Consider the following 24,054-nt stretch of genomic DNA (forward strand, 5'->3'; position numbering starts at 1 on the left):
TGTTGAGCTGTAAATGGTATGTTAATTTATAGGAACTATGCTTGTGGTGAAGCTGAACATTTAATAATGTAACCATTAAAGTTAAATTTTCTTAAGCTTGCTTAAATGTTTAAAATGTTAATTGAGCTCAATTAATTAATTTTTCCATTTCTTCTTAGGCTCTGCATTAACGATGGAGTAGGCTGGAAAAACATCTTGCATAGAGGTTGGGCAGACAAGGAATCACACAAGTGGTTTTGAGTTTTTTTGTTTTATTTTATTGTTACACTGTATGAGCACTAGACTATAGGTGGTTGACTTCTCTTATTAGCAGCCTGTGAGAATATTTTTTAAAAAGTTAATTGATAGTGTTATCAAAAACTAAGTTGAAACCACATTAATTGTAATCCAGTGTGTCCTGAGCCTGCTATCATGGCTTTGCTTCATCAGCTTGTTTTTTTATTATATACTGTGTTGCTGTATTGTTCCTTTTGCTGTCATGCCAACTGTAATTTTAAGGAGCAATAAAGTTAACTTGAAACCATGGAACAGTTCGTGTGTCTGCACGCAATGGGCGTTCCAACAAATGTGTATTTATTAAGTGTTCAGTATTTTTGTTTCTTCTTTGAAAGATCGTGTCTGCCTTTTGATTTTGGCTATATTGAGTTCTCTCACCGATCGACCATCCCAATTTATTTTAATCACAGTCGCAGTTGAGGAACCTATCAATTCTGCAGGGAATGGGGAAATATACTTCACAGTTTGCCAAATGTGCCAAAGGAGAAATGTACTGTTTCAAACTAAATGACATTTCTAGAGTGTGTATGCTTCCAGCAACTACTGTTTCATAATTTTTGCAATTGCACCAGTTAAATGAAACGCTTTTCTTGGTGCAAAATCATTTGAGACAAGCGTAACTTCACTGAATGGCAAGACTGTCTCATAATGTTGCTGCTTGTTTTGGTCCTTTTGGCCATTAGTAACTATTGTAGATATTCCTTATTTAGTGCCTGAAAGAAGCTGTGAAATGGACAGGAGTGGAAATGAAATGTTGCAATTCACATAGTTGTTAGGAAATTTGCATTTTTATTCAGAGTTAAATAATTAAGTTCCCTGAACTGAATGAGGATAAATGTTTCTAAAAGAAGTTGGTTTTGACATCTGTTGTGGGAGTGTATATGGGGAGGGGATGAAGTGTAATCCCCCAAGTTATCACTTACTGTGTGCTTGGTAACTTAGTGTTATTCAGTTTTTTGTTGCTGATGAAATATTTGTGAGATTTTAAAGTTACAAAAACAGATTTCTGAATGCTAATTGGACATAAAGCAAATTTTGAATTTAAATTTCAATGCAAAAAGATTTAAAATTGGATATCTAGGCATGCGTAATATAGTTGCCATTAATTTCAAACTGTACAAATTAAAATGTGGATACCAGTGAGTAATTAATGTAATTATTTACATTTTTATAACACTCTTGCGTTGTGGGCAGAAGCAACAGGCATGTCTCACAATGGTTGGAAAATACTTTAGTGTTTGATTCAACTTAATTAGTAACCCTCCTTAAACAAATGAGAGTTTCTTTTGAAATGAGTGCATGTAAAACTTTGTCACAATCACATGTTGGTAAGAAACAGTAACAAATAAGAACTTTTAAAAATGTTTTCAGTGTTCTCATTTGGAGTATTGGAAGATTTCTTTTGAAAATGAGCGCACTTTATCTGATTTGCACCACTTAATTGAATGATTTATTGCCTTGCTTACTGTTTTTGATTCTCATTTTCTGTGGTTCCTATCGCCTTGCACCATTACCTGACTGAAAGGAAGGCAGATCTCTGACAATTCGTTCTTTAATGTACTATTTGAGCCATTCAGGAATACGTCCAAATTACCTAAAGTAACCCTCCTCCTACTTGGTTATTTCACTGCTGTGAAATAGAATGCATTCATTGCTCAATAATTGATTTTCACATATCCTCTGAGCTTTCTTCATAACTGAGCATCTGAGAAACCATCCATTCATTGGATCACGTGTTGGTAAGCATTCTGCACTAGCAAAACTTCATTATGCATAGTCAATGTCTTCATGCTCTGTGCACCAAACAATTGGGTTTCCGCAGCCACTTCCTGTTCTGTGATTTCTGAGGTACATAGATCTAGAATGTTGAAATTCAGATTAGGATAGTTAAAAGTTAGTGATGCTTTTGGTACCTTTTTAGGTATTTTATTGATAAGGTTAAGAGCTCTGGGAAAGGCCAATAAAACCGCACAGAACTTGGCTTCTAAGAAGGTGAAACAAAGTAGAATGTTCTAGTAATGTCCCACTTTGTTTCATTACTATATATAGAGACACCAGCATCAGGTCTTTATAATTAACTATAACAGCACTATCTCGTGAGTTGCAATTCATTTATATGTATCATTAATTTCTATCCTAAGTTACACACTGTTATTTTGTTTTGGCATTACCCTGCCTTCATTGGAAGGCGTGTCAACCTCCTGCATGTACAACAAAAGTTATTGTCACAATTCATTTTTGTAAACCTCAACGCATAAAAAGCAACAAAAGAGCTATAATTTAAACTATGTTAAATAATCTGCAATTGCTTTGCACCCAAGATAAAAGTGAAAATGCAAAAGATTTATTACAGGACATGATCTTTTAATATTTTAAGTCGCTTCTACTTTACAATTTGTCGTAAACTTTTAAAAAATATTTTGTAAACAAAGATAAAGCATGAATTTTTTTTCAGTGAAGCAGCCTAAGTAATAACTAACTGACTGTCCTGTCTAAAGAACACAGTGGATTAATGCCGGTTTCTTTGTAGGGATCACAGCTTGTCAGAACAGAACTGGCACGAAAAACTATTCTTATGCTACATCAGATGTTTGGCCTTAAATTAAGTAACTTGCAGGCTATTTGATTTTTCTTGTGGATCACATTTGCATTTATAACAGCTAAACAATTAGAGGCTTAGGAGACTTCAAAAACTGCATAATTTTTTTCTTTAAATGCTAAATTTTCAGTATTTCATTGAGAAAGGGACAGATTTGAGATCATTGGGTTATTGAAGGATGAAGAACTGGACGAAAGTGGCAAATCTGTGGCCGTCTTGCTATTCCTTACTTCTGTCTTATTCTTTCCATTTTCATTTTAACGCTTGTGGAGTTTGATTCTTATGGTTTAAAATAGTTACTTGACTATCAACTTTTGCTTTAAAAATAAATCCTCGTCACCATAGTTGATATTTATTAAATATTACTATAACATTTGCACCCTGTTAGAATTTGTATGCAAGCATTTCCACTTTACTAAATAATCAGGTAAACTGTACAAAATTCAATTGATTTCAGTCAACATCTTTGCAACAATATGCTCAGTACAAGGCAGAAAAGTAGCAAAACATACTCAGGAGAACACAGCCATTTTGTGGTGTTGTATAAGTTTCCAAACAAAAAGTTAAAAGCAAATGGGCTATTTTTGCTGGCATCTTCGAAACATGCTTAATGTGTGCATTCTTGATATTTCACGATTTTAGAGTTAAATATTTCTCAATTATGTAAGAATATATTACTGTATTCCCCTGGTATTCCACCACGTAACAATTATGTATACGACTGCTGCTTATGATCTCAAGACTTTGTCGTTTAATCTATTTTCTTCTGTGATATTGACCCATAAAGACCTGAAAAGTCTCACATTTAGACTGGTGTGAGATCCTATAGGATAGCCAAAGGAGTTACTGAAATATTCTGGCACTTCTTTTCATTACTCCTTCAGGAAGAAGACAGGTATGTGAACTTCAAGTGAGAGCAATAGAGGGCTCAGATGTGATGCTGTTAACAGTTAAACACCTACCAAAGCTCAGGATGAACATCTGAAGCATCATTAAATCTTATCTAAGGCATTTGTGGCACTCTTGATTTCTTCAAGAAATAAGGAAAGAAATGCAAATGTATTTCATTAAATTTGTGAAAAATATCCCTTTCATGCTAACACTGAAAACTAACACTGCCCAATGGTACTATTGCTGATATTGTATAACTAATCTCCAAGCTATACTCCAAATGTACTTTTCTGTTAAGTGTAAAGGAAAGCAGTGGTGAAGGCTCTAGTTGCTGCTGCAGACTTTTTTCTAGCTCAGTGCTACTGCACAATTTCAGTTTTTGAATAATTTCTCAAGCTATATTCAGTAATGGAGATTGATCTGAAAAGAAAATGCTAGACTTTCTTCTAAAGAAGAACACAATTCCAGGAAAAGAGTTTGTAAGAACAGTAACAGAAACTAAAATTGTAGGATATATAAAGAGAAAACTCTGCCTTGATATTTTAAGAGAGCTAAATTTGTAAATACAATATGTATCTTTGGGGAGGGGAAAAGCAGCAACAAAACCTGTTAACCTGTTTATATTTTTAGAATGAAGATACCTTCTGTTCTATTAGAATATCATAATTAAAATAAATTTCAGATATTTTCCACAACTATTTAATAGGCTGGGACTGAAGAAGGGATTGGAAGGTATTTGATTTGGACACGACTACAGCATACCCAGCTCAGTACATAGTCCTTCTTGTTAACACCTGGAAATCTGTGCCAGACTGGGAGAACTGTCTACAGACGATTAGGAATCATCCTGACATAGTCATGTTCATAGAATCATGCCTTTCAGCCAATGCTTCTGATTGCACCATCATCCCTGGGTATGTCCTATCTTATAGGCAGGATAGATGCACCAGTGGTGGTGACACAGTAATATACATTTGGGAGGAAGTGACTTTGGGAGTTATGAGCGTTGATTTCAGATCCTATGACATTTGGTATCTTCTCAGGATGTGTATCTCCTGTTGATTATCACCTACAGTCCATCCTCAGCTGATAAATCAACGGTCTGTCTTAAACTACTTGGAAGAAGTGCTGAAGATGATGAAGACAAAGGATGTGCCCTGATTGGCAAGCCTTAATGTCCATCACAAATGTGGATTGAAGCACCATTACTGACCCAAGTCCTGATGATCATAGCTGCCAGACAGGGCTTGCAACAGTTGGTGAGATTACCACCATGAGAGAAAATTAGCATGACAATTTCCTCATTATGCTGCCAATTGCATATGCATCTGTGCATGAACGTATTGGCTAGTGACTACCATGCAGTCCTTGTGAAGACTAAGTTCCAATTTCACAAATGGCATTCCTCATGCGCTATGGCACTGTCACCATGCTAAATGGAATAGATTGCAAATTGATTGGCAAACTGGGCATCCTAGAGGTGCTGTGGAAGCCAAGCTGCAATACTGAAAATTTGTGCTGCAGACGTTGCTAAGTAGTATTCCAATATACCTAAAACACAGCATCTTTCGGACAAATTGTGAATTGCCCAGGTAAGTCCTATCCACTAAAAGCAGGATAAATCCAATTAGTCTAATCTGCATTATTAGTAAAGTTATGGAAAGTACAATTGACAGTGTTGTCAAGCAGCGCCTTCTCTCTGCTCAGTTTGGATTCTACCAGGGTCACTCAGCATCAGATCCCATTAAAGTCTTAGACCAAACATTAATAAAAGAACTGAAATCCAGAGTTGAGGGTTGAGCATCAAGATAAAATCTGACCATGAATTCAAGGAGCCCTAATAAAATTGAAGTCAGTTGAAATGAAGGTGAAAACTCTCCATTGGCTGGAGTCATGCTCAGCCCAAAGAAAGGTTTTCTGCAGCTGTGATTCACCTCTTATCCCTCCAAAGCTTATCCACACCTACAAGACACAAATCAAGACTGGTTGAATATTTCACTCTTGCCAACACTCAAGAAGCTTGAGACCTTACAGGTTAAAGCAGCCCACTTAATTGACACCCCATCAACCACAGTATTCAAAGCCTTCAACATCAATTCACTTTATCCACGAGAGGCACTACAGGACTTCCAGAATTCTTCAACAATACCTCCCAAAGCCGCAAACTACCACATAAACGAATAAGAGAAGCAGGATCATGGAAACACCAACACCTCCAGGTTTCTCGCTCACCCGCACACCATTGTGACTTGGAAATATATTGCGTTCCTTCATTGTTTCTGTATGAAAATTGCCAACACGTTCTTAGCAATGAATAATAAAGGTTGGTCTTGCCAACGGCTCCCGTCCTGTGAATGTCTTTTCTTAATGAACATTGATGATCTGCTTCAGATTACAGATATTGTTATGCTATTGGGAAAATTAAGGATGTTGTATTGATACAGGAAACAGTCACTCAAGAGGTCTGCATCTGATTTGTGCTGTATTTCATGTGGTGCTTGGTAAACATTTCCATCCCAAGCCCTGATGTTCTCCTCCATAATTGGTCCAAGTAATTGTTTAAAAGCAGATAATTTCTTATGGCCAACTAGTCTGAGTAATACAATGTTTTGATAATGTAACGAGATAGAGATGAGCTGAATGCTTATAAATGTTCTGCTAAACTGTTGTGTAACTAAGGTCACACTAAAACATAGTTGCACACAAGAAAACAGTGTTATTAGGAAAAGTTATTTATTTCAGCAAGTTTTTGTAATGTCTGTATGCCTATAAATTGCAGATTTTGTCCAATCCATTTAATCAGAGAAAATAATCGTTTATTGTTCATCAATACCTGAGTTTGTTCCAAATGATAAACACATCACATATATACATTTATATATTTAACTGGATGATGAGTTGGTAGTCTGGTGGTTTGAGAGTTATCACCCGAAAAATCACTATGAAGGTCACTTTGTCTAAAAGCCCAACTTTTCATGTGCCACCTTTAAGGGAGGGAGGAATATCTACCATGCTTATGTGATCTTCCCTCCATGTAACGAGTCCTACAGAATATATTGTTGATTTTTCACACACTCCGGGAGGTAACACCATTGCTTCAAGAAAGTCTACCACCATATCTTCTCAAGCTAACTATGAATTTCAAATAAGTGGCATTTTGTCTGTGTCTCCCATTTCCAAGAACAAGTGGAACAGCTTGGTGCTTTGAAAGAGGAGAGCTGTGATTCTCCCATCCTGCTGTGTGAATCCCACGGGGATGTGATGCATGGGATATGCGTGAGGATTTGAGTCCTACTAGTGTCTCCCAGTGCTGGATTTCCAATGCTTTTTGCTCTGTGCTGGAAATTGGTGAGAAGGCAGAGCTAGCATTTAAATGATAAAATATCACTTAAATGCTACTAGGTGGCCCAGGACTGAATTCTCCAGGTCTGCTAGCCTCTCCCACTCCACCAGAATGCTTCAGTCCAGCCGAGAATTACACTACCCCCCTGCTGAAGTGAAGGGGGGCAATCAAGGCCCCCCAGGGGGCCATATGGTGGAGGGGTGGATCCCCTGGACATAGGCACCCTGGTAGTGCCAGCCTGTGCTCCCTGACAGCCCAAGGGGCAAAGTGCCCATGTCCAGGGGGTACCTTATCACTGCCCATTGGACATGGGGCAGTGCCCAGGGGTCAGGGCATATGGAGAGGGATATCAGTGGGTTAGGGGGTCCTGCTGCCATTCTGCCACTGGGATCAATGGGGGCAGGATGGAGGCCAGTGATCTTGAGGATGGCAGGGAAGTGTCTGCACTGCGGGGCAGGCAGGGGGATGGGAGCAGAGCTGGAGATCATGGTGGTCCGGGGTGGGGGCTGAGGCTGGCGCGAGAAGGATGGAGAGTGGGAGGGTGTGATTGGGTTATGGAATGGGTTGGTGAGACAGGCTGGCCAGCAAATGGGAGGCTGATAGTTCGGGGCCATGGATGTTGACATTTTGCTTTTGTACCAGCCAAAGATGTGACCATGTTTACCAGGCTGATTCCTGGGATGGCAGATCTGTCATATGAGGAGAGACTAAGCCATTTATGATTATATTCACTGAAGTTTAGAAGAGTAAGAGTAATTACAAAATTCTAACAGGGTAGATCCAGAAAGAATGCTCCCAGTGGTGGGGGAATCCCAAACTAGGAGTCATAGTTTGAGGAAACGGGATACACCTTTTAGAATTGAGGTGAGGAGAAATTTCTTCAACCATAGGGTGGTGAATGTGTGGAATTCACTATTACAGAATGTAGTTGAGGCCAAAACATCTGATTTCAAGGAGAAAATAGATGTAGCTCTTGGGGTTCAAGACATACGGGAGGAAGGGGCGGGATCAGGATATTGAATTCAATGATCAAGATGAATGACGGAGCTGACTCGAAGGGTCAAATGGCCTACTGCTGCTTCTAGTTTCTATTATCCTTAAAACCGTAATTTGTGTGTTTTGCCTTCTCTGAAAAGATAGAATGGGTTTTTAAAGTCTTATTATTGTAACAGTTCTCTCCTGTCAAGCACTCTGGCCTTTCCCTTAGCTTCATCATCATTTGTTTGAAAGGAAAGGCTTCGGTCATCAATTTCTGTGAATGTAATTTAAGAAGCTGGGGACTAAATTTGATAGACCCAAAATGAACACAGGAATGTTTATGTCTGATCCAGGAAGAACCATTTTGTAATGATTGGCTATTTCAATGATTTCAACATTCTGTTCATTGGTTAGGTTCATCAACAGGAGGCTAATATTATGAGTGGTTAACACTGCTTAAAGCTAGACAGCCCTTTCAGGGAAGTGTGGTTGGAGTAGAAGTTGGAAGTGACTCTGACCTGGGTAACATTTAACAATGGCACAGTGCGGGAGAATGCAGATACCAAGGATGCTTCAGCAAGAGCCCTGGTAAAAGAACTGGAAAAGAAGACAGATGCATCTACAGGGCCAGGAGCAATGTTCATTCTAAAACGTATGGTTGTGCAATAAACTGGATGTCCCAATACAGCGCACATTAGTTGGCTCCGCTAAGTTACTGCAGATAGGCAGTTGTGAAAAATGTTTAATGGAGCCATGCATTTCAATCACCTGTGTACTGCAAAAAAAAATGTTGGCTAGGATACTAATAACCATGGAGAACAATGCCAGGAATCAAACTTCGAGCAGCTGACTGCTGGAAAGTGCAGTGGCCTTACACAACTGGTCAAGATCAGTGAATGCATTGCAAATGCCACCCCTCCCACTGAACTGCTAGCCTAAGACGGTGCTCAGATTTCCACAGTCTAATCACTCACCTGTCAATAATCTCAGTGAGTCAGGATATTCATGTGCTGTGCTGCATCTTCACACACCAACTTTGCTGCAAACCTTGTATGCGCATTTTTACTGCCTGCGCATCATGCCAGCTATTCAACCGTGACAGCCACATCGTTCAGACGGATTACATGACATTTACTGAGAAAATGCGGAAGTAACAGTGGCTAATTGGAGTGTAACAGGCAGGTGTGCCTGCATGACATAGCCTTGGAGGAGATGATGCTGACCATTATTGGAATGGTCATTGTCGAGGCAGTGGCCAGCAGCAGGACTGAAAACAAACCTAATCATCCTGGACTTCCCACCATCCCACACTCTTTATGATTTCCGAGCTGCAGATGAAATGCTTGATGCATAGGGAAGCTTTCATCCAGTGGCAGGGAGTGTGGAGGAGTCCAGTACTAACTTGGTACAGTGCTTTGCACAGAACTTGAAACCTATCCTTTCCAGCAGGAAACTAGTGGCCGACTTTGCTTGCACAATTGGGATGCAATTATGCAGCATCTGATGGCCAATGTTGTACCTTCAACAGAAGTTCAAGCAGCAGCCACCAAAAATTTGAGTGTGGCTGTGCAAGTTCAGACTGCTGTTGTCAACGGCTGTGAGTGACTGTAGTCAAAAGGACTTGGAGGAGTTTGTAGCAACCAAGCAGTCAGTGCTCCAGTAAATTACTAAGATTTCTGTGTAGTGTGCTAGCTTGGGACACTGGTCACAAATCAGTGCCTTCTCTCAGAATGATAACATTCACCTTCCCATTCTGCCCAGGCTCTTGCTGCTGACTGTCATCCAGCCAGCCCAGATGTGTGTGACCTTATCTTCCAACTGCATCTGCAGTGTCCTCTGCTGAAAGTCAACAGCCATCTACTAGTCATAATGCTAGGAGCATAAGGACAAGCCAAGACACATGGGAGACAGGCAATAAGAGAATGCAAAAGGTGAATATTTGGCTTTTGTGTGTGATATGGCATGAATTGATTTATAAATTTGGTTTGAAATGTTCATTTAGTTATGGCTTTTGTATTGTGGCCAAGTGGATACTGACAGTAATAGGAAAGCTAAAGTATGTGGAACTTTTGGTGAGTGGGAAGTTGGTTTTATGGTTACTGCTATTGTGGGCAGATGAGGTTCTTCACAGACAGCCCAAGCAGGCAACTGCTCGCAATGTAGCTGGTGGCAAGGACTGTCCTCTCAGGATGGCAGGTTGTGCAGCATTATGTTACTTAATATCCACTCTGCTGATGATTACAGGCAGAAGAAGCATTGTTTCTGCGCACTAGTAGTCTCCTCTGTTACATTTTGTTGTATGCATGCTGTGCATGTGGTTTGCACACCAGAGTCATCAGCCCTTGCCATCCATTAGCTATCCTTTGGTGGTTCAAGTGCCGCATACTGCCTCTGAATTAATGCATCATAGGGGCTGCCAAAATAATAACATTGACCTGTATGATTTTCTGCATATGGTCACGCACCAGCTTTCAGTTTTGCTAAAGAGTCAGAGGTTTACAGCATGGAAACAGGTACTTTGGCCCAACTTATCCATGCTGCCCTTTTTTTATAACCAGTAAGCTAGTCCCCGTTGCCCAGATTGGCCCATATCCCTCTATACCCATCTTACCCATGTAACTGTCAAAATGCTTTTTAAAAGACAAAATTGTACCTGCCTCTTCTACTACCTCTGGCAGCTTGTTCCAGACACTCACCACTCTGTGTGAAAAAATTGCCTTTCTGGACCCTTTTGTATCTCTCTCCTCTCATCTTAAACCTATGTCCTCTAATTTTAGACTCCCCTACCTTTGGGAAAAGATGTTGACTACTTAACTGATCTATGCCCCTTATTATTTATAGACCTCTATAACCCCCACCCCCTGAAGTCTCCTACACTCCCAGGATAAAAGTCCCAGTCTATCCAACCCCTCCTTATAACTCAAGTCCCATTAGCATCCTGGTAAATCTTTTCTGCACTGTTTCTAGTTTAATATTTTTTTTATATTAAGGTGACGAGAACTATACACAGTATTCCAAGTGTGGCCTCACCAATATCATGCACAATTTCAACAAGACGTACCAATTTCTGTATTCAATGTTCTGACCAATTAAACCAGGCATGCTGAATGCTTTCTTCACCACTCTGTCCACCTGTGACTCCACTTTTTCAAGGAGCTATGAACCTGTACCCCAGGCTCTCTTTGTTCTATAACTCTCCCCAATCCCTAACACTAACTGACTAAGTCCTGCTCTTGTTTGATCTACCAAAATGTATTGTTTGCCTTTACTTCACCCCATCTGTTGTTGAAACAAGGAAAGACATTTATATTATACTCTTCTTGACGTCAAGAATCCTGAAGCATCCATTTTCTCTTACCTTTGTGGGGTGTTATTCTATATTAAAGATGATAAGTGAATGAGCAGTGTTACTGCTAGCATATATAGAATAAACTTTGGATGCTAGAAAGGGCAGTACATCATTCAATTCTAACCAAATCTTCGCATTTATCTAAATTAAACTCCATCTGCCATTCATCAGCCCACTGGCCAAGTTGAATAGATCCTGTTACCATCCTAGATAACCTCCTTCACTGTCCACTGTGCCGCCAAGCTTGGTGCCATCTGCAAACTTACTAACCATGCCTCCTAAATTTTCATCCAAATCATGAATGTAAATGACAAATAACAATGGACCCTGAGGCACACTGCTGGTCACAGGCCTCCAGTTTGAAAAACAACTGCCTATAACCACCCTCTGTCTTCTGTCATTAAACCAATTTTGTGTACATTTGGCTATCTCAGCCTGGATCCCATGAGATTTAACATTATACAATAACCTATCATGCAGTATATTGTCAAAGAGCAGAATCGACGTACAATGGCTGCAAAATGATTTGTGTGCATTCAGTAGCACTCTGCAACTTAGGAAAGACTGTCATTCTAGTAGATCTCCCTACTTGTGTTTGGCAATAGTGAAATGTATTTGGCCTCTTGCTGAGAGCTATTCCCCCAACTCCTTCCTTATTCAACAGCTTGTCCTCTGTTCATTCACCAAGTCTTGTATATTCCAAGGGGGATGTCTACTTGTGCACCCATACCTGGAAACAACTTATTAGTGTAGAACCTCATAATCAACAGAAACTTCTTCAGCCTTGCTCCACAACCGGCAGTGGACTTGCAACTTGAAGCAACTTTTGGAAGTGTCAAACATTTGTGAAATCCAAGTAATATTGGAGAAATCAGCCAACAATTTATATATGGTTAATACTTGAAGGTAGCATTGGTTAAGAATGAGAGAGGTACATCCTGGTGCTGAACTAATAAGAGGCGATTAGTTTGGAACACTGATCTCCAGATTGATACTGCTGACATCAAATCAGTGGATGTTATATGATGTCAACTCTGCGTACTTCTAGTGATTATTCATTGCATACGCACAGCACCCTCACCTATAGAACCTCTGGTGCCCGTGTACTATAAAAACCAACTGGTTCACCAGTAAGCTTCAGGAAAGCCAATCAACCATCGCTACCTGATTAGACCCACAGTGATGGTAAACTGCCTCTTTAAATAAGCTAGCAAAGTTGTATCAAAACAATTACAGGCTGAAGTGCTTTAAGGAGGCAGCACCACCACTTTCTATGGGAAACTAGGGATGACAAGGAATGCCAACTTTGCTGTAGACACACCTAATTCAAAAAATCAATTTTTAAAGAAAAAGCTCGTTCAAGGTAGGTTCTGTTAAGGGAGGATATTGTTCAGATTTGGACAAGGTTAAAGGTCTGTTCAATTCTCATGACACCTGCTTCAGAAGAAGTTGGAAAAATCTGAACTCGCTAGGTGTTTGCCATCTTCTTCCAAAAGGCGTTCAACGCAATGCCAGACAACAGGCTTGTGAGAAAAGTTTTTGCTCGTGGAATAAAAGGGACTGTAGGAATGTGGATTCAAAATTGGCTGAATAAAAGTTAATGGATTTTTTTTGTCTGAATGAAGTTTTGTAAAGTTCCCCATGGGCCTATATTGGGACCATTGCTTTTCCTGATATATAGTGATGATCTAGATCTTGGTGTTCAGGGGATAATTTAAAAGTTTACAGGTGATACACAACTTGGAATCATTATAAACTGTGAGGAGAATAGTGTAAAACTTCAAAATGATACAGACTAAGTTGGTGGAAAGGGCATATACATAGCAGTTGAAGTTCAGTGTGGAGAAGGGTGAGTGATGCATTTTGGTAGGAAGAACATGGAGAGACAACCTAAGATAAGGAGTACAACTCTAAATAGTGTGCAGGAGCAGAGGGACCTGGGTGCATATGTGCATATAGATCATTGAAGGTACCAGGGTAGGTGAAGAAAGCAGTTAATAAAGCATAAGTATTCAAGGCTTTGTTTAATAGTGGCATAGAGTACAAGGACAAGGAGATTATGTTGAGTCTGTATAAAACACTAGTTAGATATCAGCTGGAGTATTGTGTGCAATTCTGGGCATCACACCTCAGGAAGGAAATGAACGCATTGGAGAGAGTGCAGAGGTGGTTTACAGGAATGATTTCAGGCAGGAGAACCTTCGGTTATGAAGCTAGATTGGAGAAAATGGGACTGTTCTGCTTGGAGAGGAGAAGGCTAAGAGGAAATTTAATAGAGGTGTTCAAAATCATGAGAGGGTTGGACAGAGTAGATAAGGAGAAAATATTTCCATATATGCAAGGATTGAGAACAAGAGGGCACAGATTTAAAGTAATTTGCCAAAGAATCATTGATGTGGAAAAAAAGCGTTTTCACAGTGAGTTGGTTGGTCTGAAATGCACAGTCTGGAAATATGGTGGTGGCAGGTTCAATTGAGGCATTCGAGAGGGTGTTTAGTGAATATTGAAATAGAACCAATGCACAGGGCTATGGGGAAAAGGCAGGAGAGTGATACTTAAGTCATAATGCTCATTTGGAGAGCTGGTGCATACACAATGGGCTGAACGGCCTTCTGCACCATTACAGTCCTGTGAACTGGCCGGTTTAAGTAATTGGAAAATCTTGCTACAGTTTTTTTTAAGTGTCCAGCCTCCTATTTCGTGACTAACCCAAACCTGAAGATTTGGATGTCAAAATAGCACTTCCATTACTTTTTCAGATTACTGATATTGATATTTCATGGTGGTTAACAATTGAAATTTGTATTTATTGTCACCAAATATATCTTGTGCTATGTTGTTAACTTTAAGAATTAATATTAGTTTCAATAATAGTTTCAATAATTTTTCCTTTCTGAAAGGGCACATAAGGTGCAACACCAACAATGAATCCTGCTTTATACTTAGCCAATCATCCTGAAGTGTGGATAACATAGTTCTGCAATAAAGTCCTTTGTTTAATGGGGACATAACCCCTCCTCCACTTACAATTCTATAGTACTGAAGAGGTAATTCAACCTTGGACAGTTAGATAGGTCTTTGTTCTACAAGGGTGTAAATGGAGTTAACGCCACAATCAGATTTGCCGCGATATTATTGTATGTCAGAGCAGACTGGAGGGACCAAATGGCCTACTCCTGTGGATCTATATTATTCTAGTATAATGCACTGCATCAATGTTCTTCCATTCTCATGTTACTGTATAACCTTCCATTTGTATATAAGGAATGGTTTAATATGCCAAATATCCATTTTTGTTTTCATTGGTTCTGAAGTATGTCACCTGTAGTTTGTTTTTTACCTGTATGTTTTTTTTTCTGAAAAATCTATCAAAGTGCAGTAAAATCTGCTATGATGACTGGAATCAGAAAATTATTTCTGCCCAGTGGAATATGGAAATAGGTATAAAGCACATTGAGAGAGTCACTTATTTTTCCAATTCTGTAATTGTAAAATACTTAAGGTTTTGAAAATAACAAGATTGTGTTCTTTATGAAGCTGTACTACACTGAACATAGAACATTACAGCGCAGAACAGGCCCTTCGGCCCATGATGTTGCGCCTACCAGTTAAAAAACAATGACCCAGTAACCTAAACCAATCCCTTTTCGTCCATAAACCTATCCATGGATCTCTTAAACGCCCCCAAACTAGGCGCATTTACAACCGCAGCAGACACTGTCCGATGGAAAAAGAAATCAATCTACTGTCTAAAATCTCTTCAGTTTCATCTTTGCATGAATGAGCGAGAACAGGAGAAAGGCTGAAGTTCATCAACTCCTGTATTAGCTACAGGGCTGTTAACCTATCATTGATAGATTGACCTTTGCTAACTTTTGTCCATCTCCCTCTCTTCTCCATGGCCCTTGAAAATATTAGAATTTCCTAGATCCAAACCATTTTTCACTAGCTCCCTGTTTAGAATCCTTTTGCCAGCCCTTTCCCAGCATCATAACAATCTTAACCATCTTCAGATCTTTGTGACTGCGTCAGTGCCTCATTCTATTTCAACTCTATGACTCTTTATGTTCAAATTCAGCTAATTAGAACTGCCCTCTTTTAGTTATCTATTTGTAGCCAAAACACATGGCAGTTACTTCTCTTGCCATCCTACATGCCACCACCAATTGTCCTTCATTCCTCCTTTCTACATCAATATGTTTCCCAATTTGCAACCTATTTACAAACTTAGGGTCAGCTTTTTGTGTATGCCAATTGCACCCAGCTCCACTCCTACATTGCCTCTGTTGTCAGATTACTTGTCCAAATACCACTTTTGTATTGTGAATTACTCCTAGAACCTGGAAAGACCAAAATTACCATCTTTGGCCCCAGCCACAAACTCCCCATGTCAGGCTAAACTAGACTGCAACCTTGGTATTTAGTTCAATCACAAGCTGAAAATATCTCTGTTGGAAAGATTGCCAATTTCTACCTCTATAACATTGTTTGTCTTTACTTCACCCCATCTGTTGTTGAAACAAGGAAAGACATTTATATTATACTTTTCTTGACCTCAGGAATCCTGAAGCATCCATTTTCTCTTGCCTTTGTGGGGTGTTATTCTATATTAAAGATGATACGTGAATGAGCAGTGTTACTGCTGGCATATGTAGAATAAACTTTGGATGCTAAAAAGGACAGTACATCATTCGTTTGTCAACAATTCTAACCAAATCTGTAACTATTGTAGCAAAGGAGAAAGAAGTGGCGTTGGATACCTTCCTACGGAGTGGAAGGAGTCAAATGGCAAACAGCACAAACTGTTTTAACCTAATAATGAGCACAGATTAGATGCTGATGCCTGGGCTTGATTCAGATGGCAACTGTTGCAGAATTTTAATTATTACTGTATATCTGCAATCAATTTGAAGACTGATTCATTCAGGTGTAATATATGCTTGTATGGAGTGTACTGGGTGCAATATATTAAAAGAAAGTTGATTTTGCTTCAAAAAAACAAGAACAATTGGTATGCCACCCATGCTTTGACATATTGTTTCTTGTTTTGTGTGTCAATTTTATGGATCATGCAACTAGCATAAAAACATTAAATGTCTGTACTTTGCTCTTTAGAACAAAATCTGAAATATTCTTGAAATGACTATTTATGTTCAACTATTCATGAGTTCAACTAACAAATTGTTCACCTCCTGAGTATGATGGCAAAATCAGTGTCTAGAGTGCCAGCTGCCTGGTCACTGATAATGATTCTTGGAAGGGAGAATCATGGTTCTCTTGTTACATTCAAATGTAAATATTCATCACCTTTATGAAGTTTTCAAGTTACTCTAATATGAGTTACTGATTAAGCCCCAGATGACGATTGTGTCCAACACTGGATACCACAATTTCAAAAGGATGCCAATGCTTTGGGGAGGATGAAATGGTATCGGAGTGAGGGACCTCAGTTATATGGAATAACTTGAGGAGCTAGAATTGGTGCAGTTAAAAATGTTGAGGGAAGATTTAATAAGAGAGTTCAAAATTCTGAAGGACTTAATACACTATATGGAGAGAAATGTGAGGAGAGTCAATAACCTGAGGTCACAAAAATAAGCTAATTGAAGAAGTAAAGAAAACTAAGAAATGATTGAACTGTTTTTTGCTCAGCAGCTCTGGAGCGTGCTGCTTGACAAGATGGCAGAAACAAATTGCAAAGAGCTGGGGTCAGTGACTATTTGGATAGTTCTTCAACAGAATCGATACAAGCATATTTAGAGCGGCACGATGGGACAGTGGTTAGCACTGCTGCCTCACAGTGCCAGGGAACCAGGTTCAATTCTGGCTTCGGTCACTGTGTGAAGTTTGCACATTCTCGCGTGTCTGCTGCAGTTTTCTCCCACAATCCAAAGATATGCTAGTTGGGTGGATTGGCTATGTCAGAAGGGAATATCAGGGTAAATGGGGTTACAGGAGTGGGGCCTTTGTTGGATTATGGTGACTGCAGACCTGATGGGCCAAATGGCCTATTTCATAAGAACATAAGAAATAGGAGCAGGATAGGCCATCTAGCCCCTCGAGCCTGCCCCGCCATTCAATAAGATCATGGCTGATCTGAAGTGGCTCAGTTCCACTTTCCCGCCTTCTCCCCATAACCCTTAATCCCCTTGCCTGTCAAAAACCTATCTACCCACGCCTTAAATATATTTAGCGAGGCAGCCTCCACCACTTCAACGGGCAGAGAATTCCAGAGATTCACTACCCTTTGAGTGAAGAAGTTCCTCCTCTACTCCGTTATAAACTGCACCCCCCCCCCCCCCCCCCCCCCCCTTATCTTGAGGCTGTGCCCTCTAGTCCTACTGTCCTTTCTGAGCGGGAAGAGCCTCTCCACCTCTATCCTATCCATCCCATTCATCATCATGTACGTCTCAATGAGATCTCCCCTCATCCTTCTAAACTCTAATGAGTACAAGCCTAGTTTATTCAGCCTCTCCTCATAGCTCAACCCCCTCAACTCTGGTATCAGCCTAGTGAACCTCCTCTGCACTCCCTCCAAGGCCAAAATATCCTTGCGTAAGTGCGGCGACCAAAACTGCACACAGTACCCAGCTGCAGCCTCACTAGTGCTCTGTACAGTTGCAGCAAGACCTCCCTACTTTTATATTCAATCCCCCTCTCTCTGAAGGCCAGCATCCCATTCGCCTTCCTGACCACCTGCTGCACCTGCAGGCTGGGTTTTTGCAACTCATGCACAAGGACGCCGAGGTCCCTCTGCACCGTCGCATGCTGCAGTTTTCGCCACGTAAGTAATAGTCCTTCCTACCATTATTCCTACCAAAGTGGACAACTTCACACTTGCCAACATTAAATTCCATTTGCCAGTTCCTGGCCCATTCGCCCAACCTATCTAGATCCTTCTGCAGACTTTCCACACCCTCCACACAATTTGCCCTTCCACCAATCTTGGTGTCATCAGCAAATTTCGACACCATACACTCGATTCCCGCCTCCAGATCATCTATATAAATGGTAAATAGCTGAGGCCCCAGCACCAATCCCTGGGGCACTCCACTAGTCACCAACTGCCAATCCGAATAGCACTCATTGACCCCCACTCTCTGCCTCCTATTTGACAGCCAATCCCCTATCCACGCTAATACCCTATCCCCAACTCCATGCCCCCTGTACTGTAGGGATTCATTGAACTTCTATAATGGTATGAATGCTTTCCCCCTGCTGCAGGATTTTATGATTGAAGAAAAATGATGGAACAAAAAGGGTTTTTCCACTTCTTCCAGTGTAATGTGATAATTTGGAAACTCTCTATGGTATATTCATGAATTCCATTCATTTAAATCCATCCTTCACAAAGGTTGTTGTCGCTGATGCATTTATTACCTTATTCAGCTATGTAGATAGTGACCTGTGCTGAACTGTGGTTCTACAGATGCAGGCAGTCCTGATATAACTCACCAAGTAGCCAAGTGTAAGGTGTGAATAAGCAAAATATTTTTTGAGTCTGATCCTTTCCTCATCTGGCCTCACAGTACCAGGGATTCAGGTTCAATTTAGGACTTGGGTGACTTTGGACTTTGCACATTCTCCCTGTTTCTGCATGGGTTTTCTCCAGATGCTCTGGGTTTCCTCCCACAGTCCAAGGATGTGCAGGCTAGGTTGATTGGCCATACTAAATTGTCCCTTAGTGTTCCAAGATGTGTAGGTTAGGTGGATTAATGGGGTAAATACATGGGGTTACATGAATGGAGTCTGAGTGTGATGCTCCATCAGACTCGCTAGGCCGACTGACCTGCTTCTGCATTGGAGGGATTCTATGATTTCAGTGATTTGTGCACACATTTTCTGGCATAAATCATTGAATACTGATGAGAAGTAGCAACTCTGCTTGGTCTGGCAAACTTTTCATTTTAAAATAAGTGTATTTAGAACTTCTCCCCTCTTGTTAAGATCAGTTTTGTACAGATAATTTGTGGCCAGATCTTTAGTAGTTCAATTATTGAGCAAATGCAAGAAGATGCAGTAGCATTTCACAATGTGTTTGCAGCACCATTATGTTACCCTTCACTTGTGGGTTATGACAAATAGTTTCCAATAATTTATCTCCTTTCCCTGTAATGTACAACTTATTTAGTTACATGTTTGAATAAAATTAATTTGGTAATAAAAATGGTCTGATCATGCTCTGATGTGAAGATTTAACATAACTTCAACACCTAAATGCTAACATTAACAATTGATGGCATTTTGTCATGAATAACAGCATGGAATTCGAGGAGTCCATTTAGACCCAGCGTCGATTATTGGATTCAAGGCATCAAAATCGAGAAATTCTGCATGGTTTATAGAAACTTTAACTGCTGCTAATAAGTATGATTTCAATTGCTGGATCTCAACTTTTGGGCTGAAAGGTTGTGGAGTCAAATCGTGCTAGAAATTGAAGGTAAAATTAAGCCTAATGTGGCTGAGGGGATGCTACATTGTTGGAGGTGCTTGCCTTAAGGTAAGAAATTCAACTGAGGCCATATCTACCTATCACAACAATTCATCTGAATGCTAACAATACTGTGGCAGCATTCAAAGTAAAGTTTCCCATTTTCTAATATTGTGTTTGTGCCAAAATTTCTTCCTTATCCACCACAAAAACAAAGTTACTCACATAACCAGCATTTGTTGCTCATTCCAAATTGCTCTTGAGAAGATGGTGGTAGTGAGCTGCTGCCTTGAAGAACTGTGTCCATGTGGTCTGGTGCATCCATAGTGAAGTTAGGGAAGAAGTTGCAGATTTTTGACCCAGAGATGAACGAAAGGTGATAAACTTTCAAGTCAGATTGGTGTGTGCCTTAGAGGGGAATGTACAGCTGTTCCCATGCCTGTGCAATTTTCCACGTTGTGTCAATGCCAAATGCAAAATGTATGGCACTTATTGTGAATAATTTCTATTAAGGGAATGGTGACCACTCTATTCCCTGCTCTTGTGTCTGTTCAAAGCCATAAGGGGTGACATGGCCTTATTCTTATGTGCTGTTAACCATCTATAATTCTTAAATAAATTTAAACCTATGACATTTCCACAGTTACAGCATTGAAGATGAATTCACATTAGATAATCTGCTTAACCATGAAGTTCTGAATACCATATTTTGTTGTAAATGTTTTAATTCTGCAAGCCAGCCATGAATGTGACCATTTCAATGAATTTGTTTCATTTGTGGGTGGATACATATTTGCAAAGATAGTTGCACTGAGACTGCCTTATTCTGATTCTTTGTAGCCTACCTTGCTATCGAGAGAAACTTATCAAAGTTGAATTTAAGGTAATTGGTCAAAGAAACAATGGCGACACAAGGAAAAATGTTTTCACACAGCGAGCTATCTTTTTTATTAATTCGTGGGACATGGGCGTCGCTGGCTGGCCAGCATTTATTCACCTGACGAAGGGGCTAACCCGAAAGCTAGTGAATTTACTATCAAATAAATCGGTTGGACTGAAACCTGGTGTTGTCAGACTTTTTACAGCATTTATTGCCCATCCCTTGTTGCCCTGGGACTAAGTGGCTTGCTAGGCCATTTCAGAGGGCAGTTGAGAGTGAACCATATTGCTGTGGCTCTGGAGTCACATATAGGCCAGACCAGGTAAGGAGTTAGGATTTCATCCCCTAAAGGACATTATTGAACCAGGTGGGTTTTTCCAACAATCGACAATGATTTTATGTTTCATCAATAGATTCTTAATTCCATATTTTTTTTTCACTGAATTCAAATTCCACCATCTGCTGTGATGGGATTCGAACGCAAGTCCCCAGAGCGTTAGCTGAGTTTTTGGATTAATAGTCTAATGATAATGCCACTGTCATCACCTCCCCTGAATGTGCTGCCTGAGTACGTGGTGGAGGTGGGACTGTTGAAACTTTCAAAAGGGAATTGGTCATTATCTGAAAAACAAATATTTGTGGAGCCAAGGGAAAAAGACAAGAGAATGGCAGTGAGTGAACTCCTCCTTAACGGGCCTGCACAACTTCAACTGGCCAAATGGTAGGCCATTCTTCTGTGCTATTAACTGTTCTATGATGATTGTTTGAATTTAAACTTTGTGTTGGATAGATAGTCAACAAACTAAACATGCCATCTCCCGCCATGGTGTATTTTGCTCTCATGAGAAACATAGAGAGTTCATTGTGGCCTTATGTAACATGACAGTAGGTAAAACCTAGTTAGGGTGTTTTTATCATTATTTTTGCATAGTTTTAGCCTAGTATTTCACAAAAAAGTTAAATTGTACGACTAAATCTTGGATTTTATCAAGAATCTATACTGTCACCTCAAGATCCACGTAGAGATAGAGAGGAACCTACTTCTCTCACCTACAGAGCCATGGTGTCCACTCATCGTCATGTCATTATCGATGATGTATTGCATCACATTAGAAGGGAGTGTTTGTTCCATGCATTTAAAAAAGAATTACAATGCTCATTCACACAGATGATTCTGCTTAATAATGTACTGTACTTGTTTTGATAAATGGACAAAAAAGGAAGTGAAGAGAACCTACCCCAAAGTTCTTGTGGAGATCACAGGGGGGAATAACAGTGAAACTCATGCAGGATTAACAACTAATCAGCACAACCAAGTTTTAAACCTCAACCAGAACTATGTTAATGGAATATTCACCAGAGGCGAAGTGCGAGAAACAGAACCAGAATTCCTACAAGAGGTGATTATCAATGTACAGCCCACTAACCTGCTAACAATGAGATTTGTGAAAGTGGCTGAGTTCGAGCAAATAAATACATGGGTTGCAGAGGTAGACAGAGTAGTCAAATGAAAGCCTTTGTGAAACACAGCAGGTGGGGGAAAGTACAGAATGTCTCTACAGATAACCCAGAACAGTTTGGCTGTTAAGTAATGACCCAGGAGTTAACAATCAGGTGACCTAATGGAACTCTTTAGTGATGCTTAATCCAGCATTACTGAAATTAACCGGCAAAAGGTTACTGGCCAAGAATGACTACCGCCAGAGATAAAGCAACTTCAGAATCCGGATACCAGTCTAATCTTTAAATGAATGTGACCTACCACATGAAAGGAAAAAATAAGCAATGCACAAGCAGGTTAGCCAAGATATGATGTATTTTGGGGCCACCTGGGCATCAAGCCCAGTCAGGCACAATAGCTGAAATTGACTGAAAGTGAATGGACATGCTGTAATTGCCTTTAATTGCCTTAAAGTTTGAACAATGCATAGCACAGGGGTTAGTACTACATCAGTGCCAGGGACCCAGGCTCAATTACAGCCTTGGGTGACCGTGTGGAGTTTGCACATTCTCCCTGTGTCTGGGTGCTCTGATTTCTTTCCACAGGGCAAGTATGTGCGGGTTAGGTTGTTTGGTTATGCTAAATTGCTGTCTAGTGTCAGGGGGATTTAGAGGTTAAGTACGTGGAGTTACAGGGATAGGGCCTGGGTCGAATTTTGTCGGTGCAGGCTTGATGGGCTGAATGGTCTCTTTCTGCACTGTTGGAATTCTATGAATTTCTGTGAAATTGTAACGAAACATTCATTGAAATTCATGTTTCATTCTCCATGAGCAGTGACCTCAGGTGTGACCTCACTTGCACCCTGTACAGCTGCGACTTGGCTTTGCTGTTTTTAAGCTACATTCTTCTAGCAATGAAGGACAAAATTCCATTTGCCTTAATCACTTGCTGCAACTGCAAACCAACTTTTTGTGGTTCATGCACAAGGACACCTAGGTTCCTCTGCACAATTTTTTACCATTTAAATAATAGTCCATTTTGCTATTATTCCTACCAAAATGGATGACCTCACATTTACCAACATTGTACTCTGTCTACCAGACCCTTGCCCACTCACTACCTAGCTACCTGGAACTTCGCCAGCTAACCAGACATATTGAACTGTTTAAAGAAGACCTTTTTTTTCAAAAAAAATACAACAAAAGACACCGACCAAAACAGTTATGTGATGCCTGGTACTGTAGGTAACTACTTTTCCAGAAAGCTCCTACGTGGATTGCTCTGCAGACCTGCTCTGAGATGTTGCATGCAATTTCACACTTGGTTGGAGGTTGTTGGGGGGGGTGGGGGGCGGCGAGGTTGGTGGAAACAAGATCCACGTCAAACAGGAAGTATCATGAGCTGGAATTTTACCGGTACGCCCACCCTGATGTCAGGGGTTGGGCAAGGTCTGGAGAACGACATTCTCCTTTGGCCTTGGATGGGATTGCGCCAAGACGTGCCACTAAAATTCTGCCCATAGTCCATGTCAAATGGAATATTAAAAGTAATACATTAAAAATGCAAAGTGTTGGGCTTTAATCCATTGCAATTCTGTCAGGACAATGGGAACTGCTACACACCAGTCACTCAAAAACACCTGTGGAGGACAAAATAGTCCCATACTCCGATAAAGGCAAGATACTGCGGATGTTGGAATATGAAACAAAAACAGAAAATGCTGGAAAAACCCAGCAGGTCTGACAGCAGCTGTGGAGAGAGAATAGAGCTAATGTTTTGAGTCAGGATGACTCTTTGTCAGAGTAATCCAGAGTCCCAGGCAAATGTTCAACCCCGTACTCTGTTGGTTTCTACTATCTGAAAATG

General features: G+C 40.3%; 1 protein-coding gene across 2 annotated transcripts in view; it reads left to right on the forward strand.

Moving 5' to 3' along the window:
• ylpm1 (YLP motif containing 1) overlaps positions 1 to 550 on the forward strand; it is a 105,466-nt gene extending 104,916 nt beyond the window's left edge. For both annotated transcript variants that reach the window (XM_080202307.1, XM_080202308.1), the window contains one exon: positions 159 to 550. The gene's annotated coding sequence lies outside the window, so the exon portion shown is untranslated. The remainder of the gene's footprint in view (positions 1 to 158) is intronic.
• The last annotated feature ends 23,504 nt before the right edge of the window (positions 551 to 24,054 follow it).

The sequence above is a fragment of the Carcharhinus amblyrhynchos genome, chromosome 14 (assembly GCF_965287045.1).
Source record: "Carcharhinus amblyrhynchos chromosome 14, sCarAmb.v2.hapA, whole genome shotgun sequence".
In the NCBI taxonomy this organism is placed as follows: domain Eukaryota; kingdom Metazoa; phylum Chordata; class Chondrichthyes; order Carcharhiniformes; family Carcharhinidae; genus Carcharhinus; species Carcharhinus amblyrhynchos.